Consider the following 19,204-nt stretch of genomic DNA (forward strand, 5'->3'; position numbering starts at 1 on the left):
GCATCCATGTGTATCTGATATTTTTCTGCTTATTCATGTATTGTATGACCGTTATTTATTGTCCCCTCCCACCAGATGTAAGCTCTCTGAGAGCAGGCATGTCATTGGTCTTGAACATTATCATCTCCATCTCTCGTGCCCAGTTCATACATAATCAGTGCTCCACTTCTGTCTGTTTAATGACTGTATGTCCACACATAACGTATATGCACCCAGGGAATGCAGCAGGGGTGTGGAGAGGAGAGAACCATCAATCGGTTTATCATAAGACCAAATGAGTACAAAATACTTTCAGGTCTGTTTTGAAATCCAATGTTGAAATGGTGATAAGAGGTTACTTAATCTTAATTTCAGAAGTAAAAACCCCACTTGCCAAGAGAAAACTGTTTTTCAGAGGACATTAAATATCCAATTACAAGCTGGTTTATCACGCTGTGGTGAGCCTGATTTCCCATTTAATAATAAGGAACAGATGTGCCGCACACACAGGGGACAGGAGGAATCTGTCCTCCTTTCTCTTATCTCCCATCCACAAGCCCACCAACTAGTCTCAGATGTGGGTACATCTACTCTCCAAGTTCTACAACACAGAATCAGGCACAAGGCTACCAGCTTCCTGACATTTGATCATCATTTGCAAAGAAACACTTTTAGGCTAATTATAATAGAGACCTCCTCACACAAGTTTGTAACAAACCAGGGAGAAGGAATGGGGGTCAGGGGGTAAAGTTCAGAGGCAGAAAACAATTTGTGTGGGTTAAAAGACCAATATAGAATGTGTTATTTTGAATCTAATTATATTTCCAACAGCAATTGATTACCAAGGGCTAAAATCTTTATTTGAATCGGTAGTAAATAGAGAATGTATCTTTTAGAAATTATACTTAAATACTTTTGAAATTATTTCACTACCATTTTATTGCATATGCCTTCTAACATATCTTGTTTCAAGTATCGAATATATTTTGTTTCAATTTTTACTGATGTAGTATTTATTGATGGTTTGCTTCTTAGGAATTTACATTTAAGACATAGAAGAATGTCTTATTGGTTGGGGTCCCATTTTCCAGAGTAGCGGGGGAATTGAGTGTGGAGAATGAGCTACCCAAAGGGCAGCCTGGGAAGTAGAGGCTGTCAGGGGTTAAGGCAGACAACGAAGACAGCGAAGAAATGACCGTGCACCCAGAGGGGCTCCCAACTAGGGAGAGAACTGAGATCACTAGCCCTGTAGATTGGACAGGGCAATGGTGAAAAGTTAGGCAGGCAATAATGTTAGTAGCCAAGAAGGTTTCTAAATACCATAATTCTGTTTTTTTTTTCAATTGGGTTGAACTAGCAGAAGGCTTTCAACTTTTTAATTTCCCAAGTAAGAGCATAGAGGCAAACACTGCCTGTTACCTACTTAGCAGCCTTTTTCTCCCTAAGAGTCAGACTTGTTCAGTGAGAGAGGGAAGATTATCTTGATCTTAGGAAAGGCAGGCCTCTGCTTTAGGGTGGATCATGAAACTCAGGACCAGTTTGGTCATTCATTCATTCATTCATTCAATGTTAATACACCTACTGTGAGCCAGGCACAGTTCGTTCTAAGCATTAGGGATATAGCAGTGTACAAAACAAGAGAAATCTCTGTCCACAAGGAGCTTATATTCTAGTAGGAGACAAACATAGCAGTTACTAAATGTGCAAGCAAATAGAGTATGCCAGATGGTGGGCTAGGGAGAACATTAAACAAGATGAGATAGGAAGTGATAGACTGAAGTGGAGGAAGGTTGTTACTTTACATAAAATGGTTAGAGAGCCTCAGTGCAAGGGGAATGAGTCATACTGGTATCTGGAGCAGAGGATGCTGCAAGTGCAGAGGTCTTGAGGAGGCATGCTGGGTGTGTTCAAAGAACAGAGGCCAGGGAGTTTGGAACAGAGTGAGTGACGGGGAGAATAGGAGACAAGATCAGACAGGGAATGCAACGAAGATGTCATATTATATAGAGCCAAATAGACTGGCTTTTATGTTGAGTACAATGGGGAAATCACTGGAGGTTTGAATAGACGCATGACATGATCTGAGATGTGTTTTTTTAAGAAAGCTCTCTGTCTTGATGTTGCCTGGTCAATGATCACAAAAGTTGTTATGTGACCCAGTTTTGCCTAATGAAATATAGAGACATCCACTGCAGAGGGCTTCTATTACCAAATTTTTAAAGAACTAAGCATTGTGAATTGAAGGCCTTTGCCTTTTCCTTTCTGCCTGGAACTTGAATATGATGTCTAGAACTGCAGCAGCTGTCTTGCTACCACAAAGTGAGGCAGGAACATGCTAAGGATGGTGGAGTAGAAATATAGGAACCTGGGTCATAGATGACTTCAGTGAACCTTCACAGCAGCCCTTAACTACCCATTTCCAAACTTTTTGTTAGACCTATTTTAATGGACTATTGTTCATTGCAATTGAATTCCAAACTGGAACTAACAATGAAAATATTTAAAAAGAAGACAATAACTATTACACCCTTGAAATGACATTTAAGTACCAAAAGGAGTAGGAAGGGCATAATCTCAAAACACATTATAAATTTTTAACTAAATCACCTTAGCTTTTAAAAAAATCTTGTAATTGCATTTTAATTCTTCTTTTCTCCCTGGGGACCAACAAAATCTTCATCATAGACTAAGCTCTGAAGAATAAGGACAGAGCAGCTGCACAGTTTAGCCAACTGAGCCCTCAAACAGTGGTCATGCTCTTGATGCACACCACCAATGTTTGGGTAATACTTCAAGGTCAGGTGACCATGTCTCAAGGTTTGCCAAGGACAATCCTGGTTTATGGTTGCTGTCCCTGCATAATTATGATAGTCCCTCTTTCACCCTCAGAAGTGTCTTGGTTTGGATAATAACTCATAACATTATACACATGCACACACACACACACACACACACACACACACACGTACCCACACACAGGATGAAAGAATAAATGAATAAAACCTTTCTGAAAGGGTTTACAAGGAAGTGAAAAGAGGCTTTCCTTTGAAAAGAGCAAGTTTGTGGAAGAGTTTTTTTTAAATATATTATTTGTTTGAATTTTGCATCAAGTGTTTTACTTTCAAAATTAAAAAAACAAAGCTTCAAACAACTAAAGGAAGCCCCTACCAAATACAAGAAGGATTCTAAACTTTATTTTTCCTATGTAAAATGTCAGTCATGGACAAAAATGTCAGATTCGATTGAAACAACATTTGAATGAGACGAAAACTAATATTTGAGAATAAATGTCAGTTACCTGGCACTGAGAATCAGTCAGTCCATGAGGACAGAATCCCAGGTGCCTGGTTCTGGTTCTGGCTGTGCCATGTACTCAATGCCACCTGCCACCAGGGTAAACAGCTCACAGATTGAAGACAGAATGGAAGTAATTTCTGCAACTTTCAATAAACAGTTGACACATGTTTTCTGAATGCCTACAATGCAAGAGGCCCTGGGCTGGACTCAGTAATTAAACCTACCTGCTCCTTGCTCTTGTGGAACTTACAGTCTAGTAAGAAAGACATACAACAAACATATACACACATATATAGAGAATTACAAATTGTAATAAGTATTGTGGAGTTTCATTGTGAAGTTAAAATTATTTACAGTGCTACAAAATAAGTAAATGCTAGAGAATAAATAAATGAATGAGTGAACTAGCACACTACAAACACACTTATTTTGCTGAAATAACAATAATCACAATGAAAAAAAAACCCTGAAAGCTTGTATTTCTTCCTTATTTGAGGGGAGGTAGTGTCTAGGAGCAGAAAGGAGATAGGATTCAGTTAGAAGTCCAGTTCTGGTTCTGCCACATAATTATACTATGACTGTAACAATGACCAATATTCTAAACTTCAATTTTTCAGTTGAACTTTCATCATTAGGTTGCTGTGAATAACTAAACATATTTAATCAATGTATGTGAAATGGTATAAAGTACTATTTATTATCTATTCTCTCAATGAACAAATATTGAGTACCATTTTTGGGTTGGACTTCTGTGCTAGGAGCTTGATATAAAAAGCTTCAAGATACAGACTGTAGTCACAAAAATCTGATTTGGTGAGAGATAGTAATATATGTAACTATGTGTGTTTGTGTGTGTGTGAAGTTTACTTTTTTCTTTCTAAGGATGCTTTTTACACAAATGGAAGTAAAAATGCCCACATAAAAGATTGATTTTAAAAGTCTTTCCAAAGTTTTGCTCATGCATTAGTAGACACTAGCTCAATATTTGTCATCATTTTTAACTATTATCATAGGCAATGAGAACAAATGTTTCTAATGTGATGCTGTGGCTCAGTCTTAATGGTGCCATTTGAATCACCAAAGATTATATAATCATCAGCAAAAGCTTGTGTGAGAAATAAACCTAAATACATGTAGTCAACCAACTATTGCAAAGGATGTAGGAATATGCACTGGGGAAAGGATAGTCTCTTCAATAAATGGTGTTGGGAAAACTGAAGGGCTACACACCAAAGAATGAAACTAGACCACTATCTGACACCATACACAAAAATTAACTTAAAATGGATTAAAGACTTGAGTGTAAGACCTGAAAGCACAAAACTCCTATAAGAAAACACAGGCAGTAAGTTCCTTGACATCAGTCTTGGTGATGATGTTTTGGATCTGACTCCAAAAGCAAAAGAAACAAAAGCAAAAATAAACAAGTGGGACTACATCAAACTAAAAATCTTCTGCACAGCGAAGGAGAGTATCATTAACAAAGTGAAAAGGCAACCTACTGAAAGGGAGAAAATATTTGCAAATCATATTCTAATAAGGGGTTAATATCAAAATATATAAAGAACTCACAAAACTCAATGGCAAAAAAAAACCTTACTAAAAATAGGCAGAAGATTTGAATAGACGTTTTTCCAAAAAAGATGTATAGATGGCCAATAGATATCTGATAAGATGCTCAACATCCGTAATCATGAGGGAAATGCAAATCAAAACCACAGTGAGATATCACCTCATGCTAGTTTAGAATGACTATTATCCAGAAGACAAGAAATACCAAGTCTTGGCGAGGATGTGGAAAAAAAGGAACCATTGTGCACTGTTGGTGGGGATGTAAACTGGTGCAGCCACTGTGGAAAGCAGTATGGTGGTTCCTCAAAAAATTTTTAAAAAACTACCATATGAACTAGTAATTTAATTTCTGGATATTTATCTGAAGGAAATTAAAACAATAATTCAAAAAAATTTATGTGCCCCCATGCTCATTGCAGCATTATTTTCAACAGCCAAGATTTGGAAACAGCCTAAATGGATAAGTGGATAAGTACATAGATGGCTAAATGGATAAAAATGTGGTAAGTAGATAGGTAAGTGTACACACACACACACACACACACAAATACTATTCAGCCATAAAAAGAATGGAAATTTTGCCATTTGTGACAACATGGATGGATCTTGAAGGGCACTATGACAAATGAATAAGTCAGACAAAGAAAGACAAATAACATATGATCTCGCTTGTATGTGAAATCTAATAAACAAGCAAACAAAAACCAAGCTCATAGTTACAGAGAACAGATTCGTGATTGCCAGAGATGGGGCTGGGGTAGAGGATGGGAGAGAGGGATGAAAGGAGTCAAAAGGTACAAACTTCTGGCTATAAAATAAATGTATCATGGGGATGTAATGTATGGTATGGTGACTATAGCTGGAAAGTTGCTGAGATAATAGATCTTAAAAGTCCTCAGCACAAGAAAAAAAATTTTTTTTAGCTATCTATGTTAACAGATGTTAACTAGACTTATTGTGATAATTTCATGATGTATACAAATATCAAATCACTGTTATGCACCTGAAACTAATATATATCAATTATTTCTGTTTGTATTTTATACATGTGAAAAAACAATATTTCATATAACTTAAAAATGATCACTGTCTGGAATTTCAGTTTATGGTAACATACAATTTCATGATGACTATGCCAAATAAATGAGCTTTCTATATTAAAAAAGAAAAACACTTTACAGTTTAAATTATGGACTATGTAAAGTAAGTGATCTGTGGATGAACTGAAGATGATTTTGCCAAAACTGGAGTCTTTTAAATAACTGAATAAGTTGGAAAGATTGTTCCCTCAACTAGACTTTCTCAAGAGTTCAAGCAAAGCCTTTATTTATTTAAATTTAAATTTAAATAGAAAGGTTAAAATATTCCTTTTGCATGTTTAAAAATGAAAACTAGTTATTTGGTTCCCAACTTCTACAGTTGATTTACCTGAAGAGATTGAGTTTTTATGATTGAACTGATGAGATATTTTAGTGTTAGTCTTATACCTATAGATGCCCAGAAATCACCAATGTCCACATGCCCTCTCTAGGGGCCTATTTCTTTTTCAAAATGATCTCACTTACCTACCAATGTTTAGTATAATCTTTATAATGCATAGTTATGTATGCTACCTGAATCAAGTAGTACTCTAAAAGTTATTGGAATAATTAAGCTGTTCCCAAACAAAATTGAATAAATAATAAATACAAGTGGGTGAAAACTTCTTGAAAATTCATTTTGGTGATTATTTATTTATTTATTAAATTTTGGTATCATTAATATACACTTACATGAACAACATTGTGGTTACTAGATTCCCCCCGTTATCAAGTCCCCACTACATACCCCATTACAGTCACTGTCCATCAGTATAGTAAGATGCTATAGAGTCACTACTTGTCTTCTCTGTGCTATATACTGCCTTCCCCATGCCCCCTACATTATGTGTGCTAATCATGATGTCCCTTATCCCCCTTCTCCCTCCCTTCCCACCCATCCTCCCCAGTCCCTTTCCCTTTGGTAACTGTTAGTCCATTCTTGGGTTCTGTGAGTCTGCTGCTGTTTTGTTCCTTCAGTTTTTGCTTTGTTCTTATACTCCATAGATGAGTGAAATCATTTGGTACTTGTCTTTCTCCACTTTGCTTATTTCACTGAGCATAATACCCTCTAGCTCCATCCATGTTGTTGCAAATGGTAGGATTTGTTTTCTTCTTATGGCTGAATAATATTCCATTATATATATGTACCACATCTTCTTTATCCATTCATCTACTGATGGACACTTAGGTTGCTTTCATTTCTTGGCTATTGTAAATAGTGCTGTGATAAACATAGGGGCGCATATATCTTTTTTGAAACTTGGATCCTGTATTCTTAGGATAAATTCCTAGAAGTGGAATTCCTGGGTCAAATGGTATTTCTATTTTGAGGTTTTTGAGGAACCTCCATACTGCTTTCCACGAAGGTTGAAGTAATTTACATTACCACCAGCAGTGTAGTAGGGTTCCCCTTTCTCTACATCCTCACCAACATTTGTTGTTGTTTGTCTTTTGGATGTTGGCTATCCTAACTGGTGTGAGGTGATATCTCATTGTGATTTTAATTTACATTTCTCTGATGATTAGTGATGTGGACCATCTTTTCATGTGCCTGTTGGCCATCTGAATTTCTTCTTTGGAGAAGTGTCTGTTCAGATCCTCTGCCCATTTTTTAATTGGATTATTTGCTTTTTGCTTGCTAAGGTGCATGAGCTCTTTGTATATTTTGGATGTCAACCCCTTATCGGATATGTCACTTATAAATACATTCTCCCATACTGTAGGATGCCTTTTTGTTCTACTGATGGTGTCCTTTGCTGTACAGAAGCTTTTTAGTTTAATATAGTCCCACTTGTTCATTTTTTATTTTGTTTCCCTTGCCCATGGAGATATGTTCATGAAAAAGTTGCTCATGTTTATTTTCAAAAGAGTTTTTCCTATATTTTCTTCTAAGAGCTTTATGGTTTCATGACTTACATTCAGGTCTTTGATCCATTTCAAATTTACTTTTATGTATGGAGTTAGACAGTGATCAAGTTTCATTCTCTTACATGTAGCTATCCAGTTTTGCCAACACCAGCTGTTGAGGAGACTGTCATTTCCCCATTGTATAGCCGTGGTTCCTTTGTCATATATTAATTGACCATAAATGCTTAGGTTAATATCTGGACTCTCTATTCTGTTCCACTGGTTTATGGGTCAGTTCTTGTGCCAGTACCAAATTGTCTTGATTACTGTGGTTTTGTAGTAGAGCTTGAAGTTGGGAAGCAAGATTCCCCCCTGCTTTATTCTTCCTTCTCCGGATTGCTTTGGCTATTTGGCGTCTTTTATGGTTCCATATGAATTTTGGAACTATTTGTTCCAGTTCATTGAAGAATGCTTTAGGTATTTTGATAGGGATTGCACTGAATCTGTAGATTGCTTTAGGCAGGATGGCCATTTTAACAATATTAATTCTTCCTACCCAAGAACATGGGATGAATTTCCATTTATTAGTATCCTGTTTAATTTCTCTTAGGAGTGTCTTGTAGTTTTCAGGGTATAGGTTTTTCACTTCCTTGGTTAGGTTTATTCCTAGGTATTTTATTCTTTTTGATGCAATTGTGAATGAAATTGTTTTCCTGATTTCTCTTTCTGCTAGTTCATCATTAGTGTATAGGAATGCAACAGATTTATGTGTATTAATTTTGTATCCTGCAACTTTACTGAATTCAGATATTAGTTTTAGTAGTTTGGAGTCGATTCTTCAGGGTTTTTTATGTACAATATCATGTCATCTGCAAACAGTCTGGATGCCTTTTATTTCTTTGTGTTGTCTAATTGCCATGGCTAGGACTTCCAGTACTATGTTGAATAAAAGCAGGGAGAGTGGGCACCCTTGTCTTGTTCCCAATCTTAGAGGAAAAGCTTTTAGCTTTTGGCTGTTTAGTATGATGTTGGCTGTGGGTTGGTCATATATGGCCCATTTGGCAATTATATAACAATTTAAAACTACATTGCTCTTTTCTCTTATACACATGGCCCTACTCTACTTAATTGGGACCTAATTATTCTGTTTCTACATTATTTATGCTGCTTCTTTCCTTTTCCCCTGTTACAACTTGATGTTTGTCCTAGATGGCTTTTAACATTTTTTTCTCCTGATAGTTTTTGTTATGAAATCTGCAGAACCTGGGATAGTAACTGTACTTGATAGGGATACAGTAAATACTGATTGGATAAATTAACTCATCTCAGGCTTGGGTCTTGTTAATATGCATGACACAGGCTAATGGTATAATCATGGTTGAATCACCATAACAGGAATCATGGAACTTAATTGACAAATAACTAACACTAGGCAAGACTCTTTGTTTCTCAGGACATGGCTTTTTTATTTTAAAATGAGAATTTGGGGCAAGATCACTATTTCAAAAATTTTTTGTTTGTTAGCTTTGTTTTAGTAATGATACTTTTCCTCAAAAGATATCTTAAGTGGGATATCAACATGCTTTATACAGCTACTAAGAACAGACCCAATTCGGTTTGAAACAGCCAGAACATCCTTGGCTTGGCAATTCTACTTCCATTGCTTTCTCTCCCAGGATGAGCTTTGAGTCAACTTTTGTGGAACCCTAAGCTTTCAGAGAACACAGTTTGAAAGCCAGTGGACTTACTTTTAATATTCTAGTTTGAAACTTTTATGACTGCCATGAAATGTTGTCATAGTGAGGAAGGAACACACAGTTCTCAATAATAGGTGAAATTAAGCTTTAGTTCTACATTATTGTATAATGTTGTGTCTCAGTTTCTTTCCTATCAAAAAGAACTATACTGCTAAATAGTGGTTATGATGATCAATAACTAGAATAACTTAAGAGGTAATTGTTCTGGTTACCTATTGCTATAAAACAAACTTCCCCAAATTTGGTGGTTAGAATACGATCATGATGGTCCAGGATTTCAGGTGGAGTTTGCTTAGGGGATTTTTCTGTTTGCTTAATGGTAATCAGCTAGAAAATTAGGGCTGCTCTGGAGGGTCCAACCAGCTTCATTTGCATGACTGTCTCCTTGGCAGGAACAGAAGGCTGAGGGCCTGGACTCAGCTGGGACTGTCAAGTGGAGGACCTACTCCAGGCCTTTCCATCGTGACAGGTTAAAGGCAGTCAGATTCTTACATGGTGGCTCAAGACTCTAAGAAGAATGTTCCAGAAAACAAAGTATAAACTGTGTGCCTTTTATGGCCCAGTCTTAGAAATCACCTAGCATCCCTTTTCCCATACTCTTATTAGTCAAAGCTGTCACAGGCTTGTCTAATTCAAGGGGAAGGACTGAGATCTCACCTCTTAAGGGAAGGAATGTCAAAGAATTTGCAGCCATATTTTTTAATTGCCAGAATTATTCTCTTCTTCTGTATCTGTCTTATTACCACAGAAGTCAAGGTAAATTGGTAGGAGTAAGTAATACATTTCTCCCCGCTATTATCATAGGAGGAGAATATTGCAAAGTATTCTACACTTTCTTGTGATTTAATGTAAGCAAAGCCAAATGATACTGGGTTTCTCGGGTTCAGTTCTTCAAGCAAACCTCACTCCTGTGCTATAGAATGTTTTTTGGCAGAATTCTTTGCCTTCAGGATCATTCATTATAAACGAGGCTTCCTTAGTTAGGATATACTAAACCATTCAGGCATTGTTTGGATAATGGAAACAGGACATGTACATTTGTAGGACTGCTTTTGGAACTGTGACTGAAAGTTCTTGGCATGGTGGTTTTGTTATACAACTAGAACTATTTGGGTATTTTCTTTCCTGACTCCCTGTGATACCAGAAACAAATACGTTGAAACTATAGAAGGTATGTTGTCTGGGGAAATATATTGAATGCACTTATGGACACAGCTCTTTTTTAAAAGTGTATTACAATGTGGAAAGAGAATGTGAAAGTGTTTAGGAAGCTAAATTACCTACTGTCCTTGCTGATAATAGATGGACTTGGCTGGGCTTTTCCTACATAAATGAAAGGCAACAAGGAGTATTGTTACACCACCAAAAATTATTTCCTTTCTTCTGTCTGTTAATTCCACATGTTGCCTGGGAGAATTCCTTTCTAGTGTGGAATTCACAACTCAGAATTTTTAAAGACACATAAAAGAAAAAAATTTCAGGAGTCAAATTAGTTTTTTGGAGTATCATTACAGAATTTTTCATAAAACTATATATGAAAGATTTTTTTAGTATCTTGCACAAAACTACTTTTTACCAAGTGGATCTGCTGTCAAGAAGGACATCACCACCCAAGTGCCTCTTAATTATCACAGCAATCTGTAAAATCCATTCAGGGAAAGCTCTAGTTTAAATCAAAGTATGGGTCAACTAGAGTTCTTGCTGCCCCTCAGAGAGGTAATTAATGATTATCAGCAAGAACTATAATACTGTTATCTAGATAAGTTGCTGATACTCCCACAGGGAAGGTAACTGTGGCTGGAGTGAGGAGCACTGCCCCACAACAAGCCAGGGAGACACAGACGAGGATGCTGTGAGCAAGAGGCAGAGAGGGGAGCTGAGTGGGGAGCAGGCTGGAGGAGAGCGCCTAGGTAAGTGCTGACTGTTGTGGTGTGTACAGGGTGAGTCTACCTCCGTAAGTGTCCTGGCTGGGAAATTAAAATGACCTGTTAACAGTGGGGTTATAGTTAACCCCTACTCTTAGCCTTACCTGGGCAAGTGTAGAAAAGATGGTAAAGATTCAGTGAAATGGCACACCTACAGCATCTAGCACAAAAGAAGCTCTTGATAAATGATAGCTGTGTCCTTAGGTTCCCATAAAACAGATGGCACATTCCAACTGTTAACTGAGGAGAATTTTGATAAGAAACTCTTTATAAAGATCTGGGAAGAATATAGTAAAACCCCAAGTTTAGTACAGCTGGGCAGTATGACCACCTGAGGCTGAATAAGTAAGCAAAGGGGGCTGTTGCCAGAATCTGAGACAGAAAGAATAATTGGAGAGGGCTGTCTGACAGGAGCTGTGACTTTCAGTAGGGGGTTGAAACCAGATTACAGCAATCCCAAAGAGAGGGACCTGGGAGAATAAGCCTACTGGAGCTGAAGAGTAAGGGAGCCCATTGATGACATCCGTATGGGTCGGCCTCCAGCGGGTATAAAGTAGGGTACATGAGCAGTGGATTTTGGTGGGCAAGTAGAAAAGGGACTCAGCATAATATCCATAAGAATAATTATTATTACTTAAAATGTTTCATTATTCCAAAATCTAGTACCAGAATACTCAAGACTTAGCACAGTGCCTGGAACCTGAATGCTCAGTAACAATCTGTTGAATAAATAAATGAATGAACAAATTCCCACTCATGACTGTATCAGTTAGGAATTAAGTTTTTTTGCTATTAAAAGAAATCTAACTATAGTAGCTTAAAAACACATGAGTTAAAGCTACATGATGGAACTCTGGAGGCAGATTTTCCAAGATTTCCAAAGAGTGGTATTATTTTGAGTGCCTTTTTATCTTGAATAAAAACCTGCTAATTCTAAGGAGAAAGTCAGCATTCTCTTGACTAACCAGGATGGACCTCAAAAACCAAAGATAGAGACCTGAAAAGAGGTAGCTTTGAAACAGCCAAGTAAGTTATCTCCCCTACTTGGGTCTGAACTTACCAAATAAACTAGTGATCTGAGACAATTATCTGGATGCTGGAAGAGAAAAAGAAAATCTAATACCTGAGGCATTTTGGAGGGGTGGTGATTATATCTTCCATTTTTAATTTCCTAACCCCCTCTCCAGCTCACTATTTGTGCAGCGCACAAACCAATCGTGATGCTGAATCAAATTCCAGAATGTCCAAAAGAAAAAAAAAAAGAAAGTTCTAAAAATGGCTGCACAACATCATTCAACCTAGGGCTCAAATGAATTGTTTGTCTGTAAATTTAAAAAAGACAAACAAGAAAAAGAATTTTAAAAATTCAGAAAAGCATGAAGGACAATATACCTAACTCCCATGTTCTCTCCAGTCATAACAGAAAATGAACATTTCAAAAATATTTATAATAGTAAAAATTGTAAAACAAAATCCCCCTGTCTGGGCCATAGCCAAGTGCATAAGAAAAGTGGAGGGGGATGCTTGAGGCAGGGCCTTTTGCCCAGGTTCACATTTGAATTTCTAGGGGGTATAGACTTGCAAGTTTCTCACATCCCAACCTGGGAATTGGCCACATCAGTGACTGAAAGTTCTCTCCATGATAGATATAGGGAGGATTGAAGTCTACTTTCCAGACCTCTTTTAATTCCTGTTTACCACTGATTGGGCCCAGGGCTTCTTGAAAGTACAGGTGGGCTTCAAATCACAAGACAACTCTGTGGACGTCAGCAGGCCTGGGCAGCGTGGCCTTACAGCAGCGGGGTCAGACTCAGAGCAGAGCCAGATGAAGGGTATGGGAGAGACCCAGGAGGCCTTGAACACCAGCGAGCACTAAAGTAAGACCAAGTCATCCTGGCAGCCCCAGGTGGCTGGACCACATTAAGACCAGACAGTAAAGGACACCAGTGGCTGACTTCAGCTGCAGGGGCCAGCAGGGGAAGATGACAAGACAGAAGAGAGAGTCATCCCTAACCAGATGCTATTCAGGGAGAAGTAGGATAAGTCTGAGGGACTGGTCATTTTACTCAGAGGCACACAAAAGATACTACCTAACTCACTTTCATAGGTTGAATGTTATTGCTTTTTAAAAGATGCCTCCTAAGTGTCCCAGGCACCCAGTGAAAAGTATATAATCTTGGTACATCTAAGAATATTGTTAGCAAGTTCCATGACTTTACTTCATATTCATACATACATGTAAGCACACAATAAAAATATAAAATTGGGCTCATAGTCTACAAACTTGTGCAACATTTGCAAGATAGAGGTCCACTGAAGCCAGTCCATGTAAAAGGCTTACAGAAAGCATTTACAGAGGATGACAAGGGAATTGTCTTGGAAATCTAGTAGCAGAGGCCAGGTTACATCAGGCCCTTCGTGGAAGAGACTGGCCCATGGGTCTGGATCCCACACAGCCACTGAGGCCTCAGCAATAGGAGCTGGAGTCCTCGCCACAGAACTGTGCTGACAACGTGGCTGGCTGACCTCCATTGGTCTTTTTGCCATGCCTTCAACCACTTTCTCAATTTATTCTTTACTTTTGGTCCCCCACAGTTTCAGTTTACTACTTCTTACAGTGGCTCCCCTGGTTTCAATTCTACCTTGTAACCTTTTAGCTGAGCCCTCACCCTTATGGTATCATGATTTCTGGGTTACCAATATAAATTTCAAATTTTGCCCTGCTCATTTTCCTACAGAGTCTATACAGACAATAGGTTGTTGACAAGACTACTGAATGATTACTCTTGGATCTGTTACTCCTGAGCCAATCAGCCATCGTGGTGGGAGGAGCCATGTCCTGAAACAAGGTCCTCTTACAACAGGGTGTGGTCAGGGGAGGCACATTAGCATTTCTAGCATCCAGAATCACTGTCACATTATTTCATATTATTTAATATCCCCATATGATTATAAATAACTGCACAGTCATCGGTCATGTAGAAATTCTGTAACAAATTCTGAATTTCAACTGGTAGACATTAGTGAATATATGTAACAAGGAGAAAGGTATGAAATAGTGATGAGCACTGAAAGGAGGGCAAGAAATTGAGCAGAATCTGATATACCTACCCTCTGCCACCCCCACCCCACAACCACAATATCCATAAGAAAGGAGAATTAGAGCACAGTTATTTTTCTGGAGAGGAACCCTATACCTTTGTCCCCACTGCTGGGCCAGTCCTTGAGGGAGCTTTGGGTATCTAGCAGCAGAAATGTGTGCCTCACTTCCAGTGTGGAGTCAGGGGAGTCAGCAAAGTTCAGTGGATCCCCTTTCAGCAGTGTGGCTAGGAAGAAATAGAGTAGGTATGGTGAAGAGATGTCTGCACGGGGCAGCCTGAGACACCCTCACATGATCCCCCAAACCTAGGAGGTCTGGGTGGGAAGGGGGCAGGTGCAGCAGAATGCTTTCTTGGGAGACCAAGAAATGGGCAAAGGCCATGAATGGAGAGCTGGACCTAAGAGACTTTGTGGTCAAGAGCAGGCTGGATCCATATGTACCCTGACCTGAGCCCAGGTGGTAGAGAGGGTATTTCAGAGCCTTCCATCAAGGACAGATGAGAACCAGGAGCCAGGGTCCCTCCTTGATGCCTTGGAATTACCTAAATCCCCTGGATTAGACACAACTATGGGCAGGGATGGGGGTGCATTAGATTCAGGGCAGTAGGACATAAAAATAGAAATGAAGTCAGTTACAAAAAAATGAAATACATTTTTAAAACATGCACTTGTGGCCTGAGATTCTTAACCTGCTACACATATTTTTCACGGGTGCAAATATTTGCACTTAGATAGCCTGTTAGAGCTCAACAAACACTTGAAAAAAAAATGTGACTTAAGAATTAACACTCCTTTGTTTTTTTAAGTGTTTTTACATTTCATTAATAGTTGAGCTTGTGTGTCTGGCTCTTCAGATACTTTGATAAACATCTCAGAAATGGACATATCATGTTCACATTTTTATAGGAGTGGCTTTTCAGATTTGGCATACTGTAGCCATAGAACCCTCTCTCTTCAAACAAATAGGAAGAACCTCAACATACAAACAGCTAGGAGGGATGTTCTGGTGGGAGATCAGTGTCTTCCTCCCTCACTGTCCCCTTTCATCCCCTGAGATGGTTCTGGAGATACCCCCTGGTAACCCTGGTAACTTGTGCACAAGGTGGAAATCCACTACTTGTTCCGCCTGCTTTAGTCCTGATGGCCTCATAAATAAGAAACAAAGCAGTGACATTGCACTAAGCCAGCTGGTCCTCAATCCCCAGTATGTAAAGTGATCAGCATGGACTAACTCAATGTGTTATAGTCATTAGACTCTCCCAAGTGGCTTTAAGGATGTCTATGTCCGCTCTCCACACCCACCCTGTCACTGAACTAGTGTGGAGTGGGGCCCAGGAATCTGTATTTTACCCCCACCACCATTCTAATATGCAGCCACATGAGAACCATGGAGAAAGATGATCTTTGAGGAGTGCTCTCAACAATAAAATTCCATGAGTATGAATTTGTGGAGAAAAGACATCTTCTTACATATTAACCAAATCTTTAAGTGATTGGAATAATTCACTGACTTACCTTAATTTGACTATCCAATTGAAACAAACTCTGGAGGGGAGAAAAGTCTTTTGAGGACTCACAGAAGTAACATTTTCAGTTTCAGTGGTGTTAAATCAGACAGTGAAGCAGAACAAATTCTGTTCTAAGAAAGCAAGAAATTCTCTCTAGCAAGAAAAGAGTCCTTGAAATGACTGTTTGTCCTTGGCTCCTTGGAAAATCATATTTCATTGCTACGTGGGTAGAGAATAAGGATAATTTTATTTATGTGAATGTCAATATTGCCTTCATGAGGTAGGAATGTTAAAAACAGTGCTTGAAAATGTTGGAGCCTAGTTACCATATAATTAAATCTCAACTACAATCTTACCTTCTCTGAGAAAAGTATTATTCTATTTTTGTTAAATATTTAAAAGTTAACCCATAAGGAAATGAAAATCATCATTTTAATCTTGCCTCATATTTGTTTAATAATCTCAAATGATTAATTTTCTAATTAAGGAAATGGAATTGATTTTGGAAAGTTATCATGTAGTATTCATGGTTGAAATGTTCAATATTTCATTATGACATTTAGCCCAGTTTAATAAAAATTCTGCAGCTTTCTAAAAGAGCATTCCCAAAATGTGTCCTATTGCTGCTGCAAGAGGTTAATAGAGGTCACGCACACAAAACATTTCTGGATTGAAAGAAGTTTAGGCAACACAGCATACATATCGATAAGTTTGGGTTTGAATTTCAGCACCTTAGTTAATGTTCTAAGAAATGTCCTTGTAATAGGTGCTTTTACCTCAAGACTATTTATAGACGCAGGATAAAAAGCAAAGACAGATTGTTTTTTTGAACTTGTTACTCCCAGCCCCATCTCTATTTACTCAGAGACCACAACAAGGGGCAACCCCCTTCTTCTGATTCTGGGTTCTCCAAATGGAGATACTGGCAAATTACATGACCATTCTAAGCAGCCCTCCACAGATCAAGGCTGGAGTAATGAGGTTCCTCAGAATTCTGAACAGGAAGTAGATGAAAAGACAAAATTTGAAGATAAGCTATTGAATTTTATCCCTTCAGCAAGGTAAAGTCTGACATGTGGTATAGCACCTGCACTGTCCAATATGGTAGCCACTAACCACAGGGGACTATTCAAATTTAAATTTAATTAACTAAAATTAAATAACATTTAAAATTCTGTTCCACAGATGTACTAGCCACAATTCAAGGGCTCAGTAGCCACAAATGAACACTTCAATCATGACAAAAAGTTCTATGGTAAGCACAGGTTTAGGAATAGTTCCCAGTCATTGACCCTAACTCAGAATAAGAGTTCTGTACTCTCCCATTGGTTTGGGGCCTTCCTTTTTCATTGACACTGAGCTCCATTGTCTTGATAATTAGTTTTTAATTTATATTTCACATGATTTTCTTTCTCTAGGTTCCGTTTGAGTCCCTGCTGTCATATTTCAGTTATATATTTTGTTTTCATGATTCTGAGAGTTAGCTATGCTCAGTTGGTAGTTTTTCCTCTTCACGTGGCATTGACTAGGCTCTGCCATGTGAGTGCAGTCAGCTAGGATCCTCATGTGACCTGGAATGTCCAAGATGGCTTCATCTACATGCTCACCTCTCAGGAGGGTGACTGGAACAGTTGGAAGCTGCCTGAGTCTCCTGCTCACTCTCTATCACATTACAGTTCACCCCATAGACAAGTGAAAGCAGAAGCTGCCACACCCCTTCGAGGCTGGGCCTAGGATTTCCCCAACACCACTTCCCTCACATTCTATAGGTTAGAGCAAGTCACAAGCCAACCGGAGTCAGGAGGAGGGGCATCCTCACTGCCTAGATGGAGGAACAGTCATCTTTGCAGACAATCCATGAAACTATCTAACCCCTTTATGGTCATCACGTAAGACAGTTCTTAATGACAAATATATAACACAACTGTATAATGAATAACAACAGGTCAATGTTAACAGCTTTTACATGTGGTAATATATACTCACAAATAATATTTCCACAGCATCTAGGGACCAGAGGTAGAATCATTATAAACTGTTGTGGTAAGAAAGGTGTAACGGAGGAAAGTAAAATGAAAATTCTTCCATCAAACCCCTCCTCTACCCCTCCTCTTGGAGAGTCACAGTGCACATGGGTGTGAAACACCTGGGCCATCCTGCAGAAAAGAAGCTGTTTTTCAAAGGGAAAATTGGACTTGTCTTCCTTTGTTTTTACCTGTCATGCGATGAGTTCTCACTTTTCTTTGAGATGCTTAAATCCTTAGATGGGCAGTTCATAAGTAAAAGAAATATGTAATGCTAAAACTCATTAACAATTTAAGATGCAACTGAAAAACAAGAGATCATATTTTATGAATTACATTTTCCATAATTAGAACATTAGTAACTTCTAGGATGAGAATGTGTGTGGAGAGGGGTTGGGTACAGGGTACTATAAATTTGTGGCAATATACCTTTAAACAACTTTTTAGAGGGCATTTCAACAATAATTATCCAAATTTAAGAGGTATTTCCACTTTTAGAATTTGCTCCATTTAAATCTCCCCTTAAATACCTCCATATATTTAATGATCTTTTTTGTCTCTTGAGGAGAAAGAAATATCAAACTGAAATATCTGTTCACAAGTAGGTCATATTGGGATTGGCATACTCCTTTCTCAGAAAGAACAATTTCACATTGGCACAAATTGAATGTGTAATGATTGTGGAGTTTATGCAAACCTCTGTACAATAAACTTATCCAGCATGCTGTTCAATGTTTAACAAGTTAGCATGAGGGACTTGGAACACCCCAGTGATTTCTACTTTAAGGAAGGTAATTCAAAGAACAAAAACCTACTTGCTGTTTGAAGATGCCATTCACCTATAGGCAAAACCTTCCACAAACATCTTGGTAAAACATGGTGAGCCCAGCTCAGATATTTGAAAGAATTCTACTCATCAGCAGTGGACTGCAGCCAATGTGGTAAATAAATAATGTTGCTTTGAGTAGAGAATAAAGATTCTACATAGTAATCCTTTTTAACTGGCTTCTGGGTCCCTTGGGTCCCTGAGATTTATGTCCCTTTACTTATTATAACCAAAATTAGGATATACTTAGAGGGCAATCCTTGATTTTCAAGTACTTAATTCAATTTGAT

This window comes from Manis pentadactyla, chromosome 8 (assembly GCF_030020395.1).
Source record: "Manis pentadactyla isolate mManPen7 chromosome 8, mManPen7.hap1, whole genome shotgun sequence".
Classification (NCBI taxonomy): Eukaryota; Metazoa; Chordata; class Mammalia; order Pholidota; family Manidae; genus Manis; species Manis pentadactyla.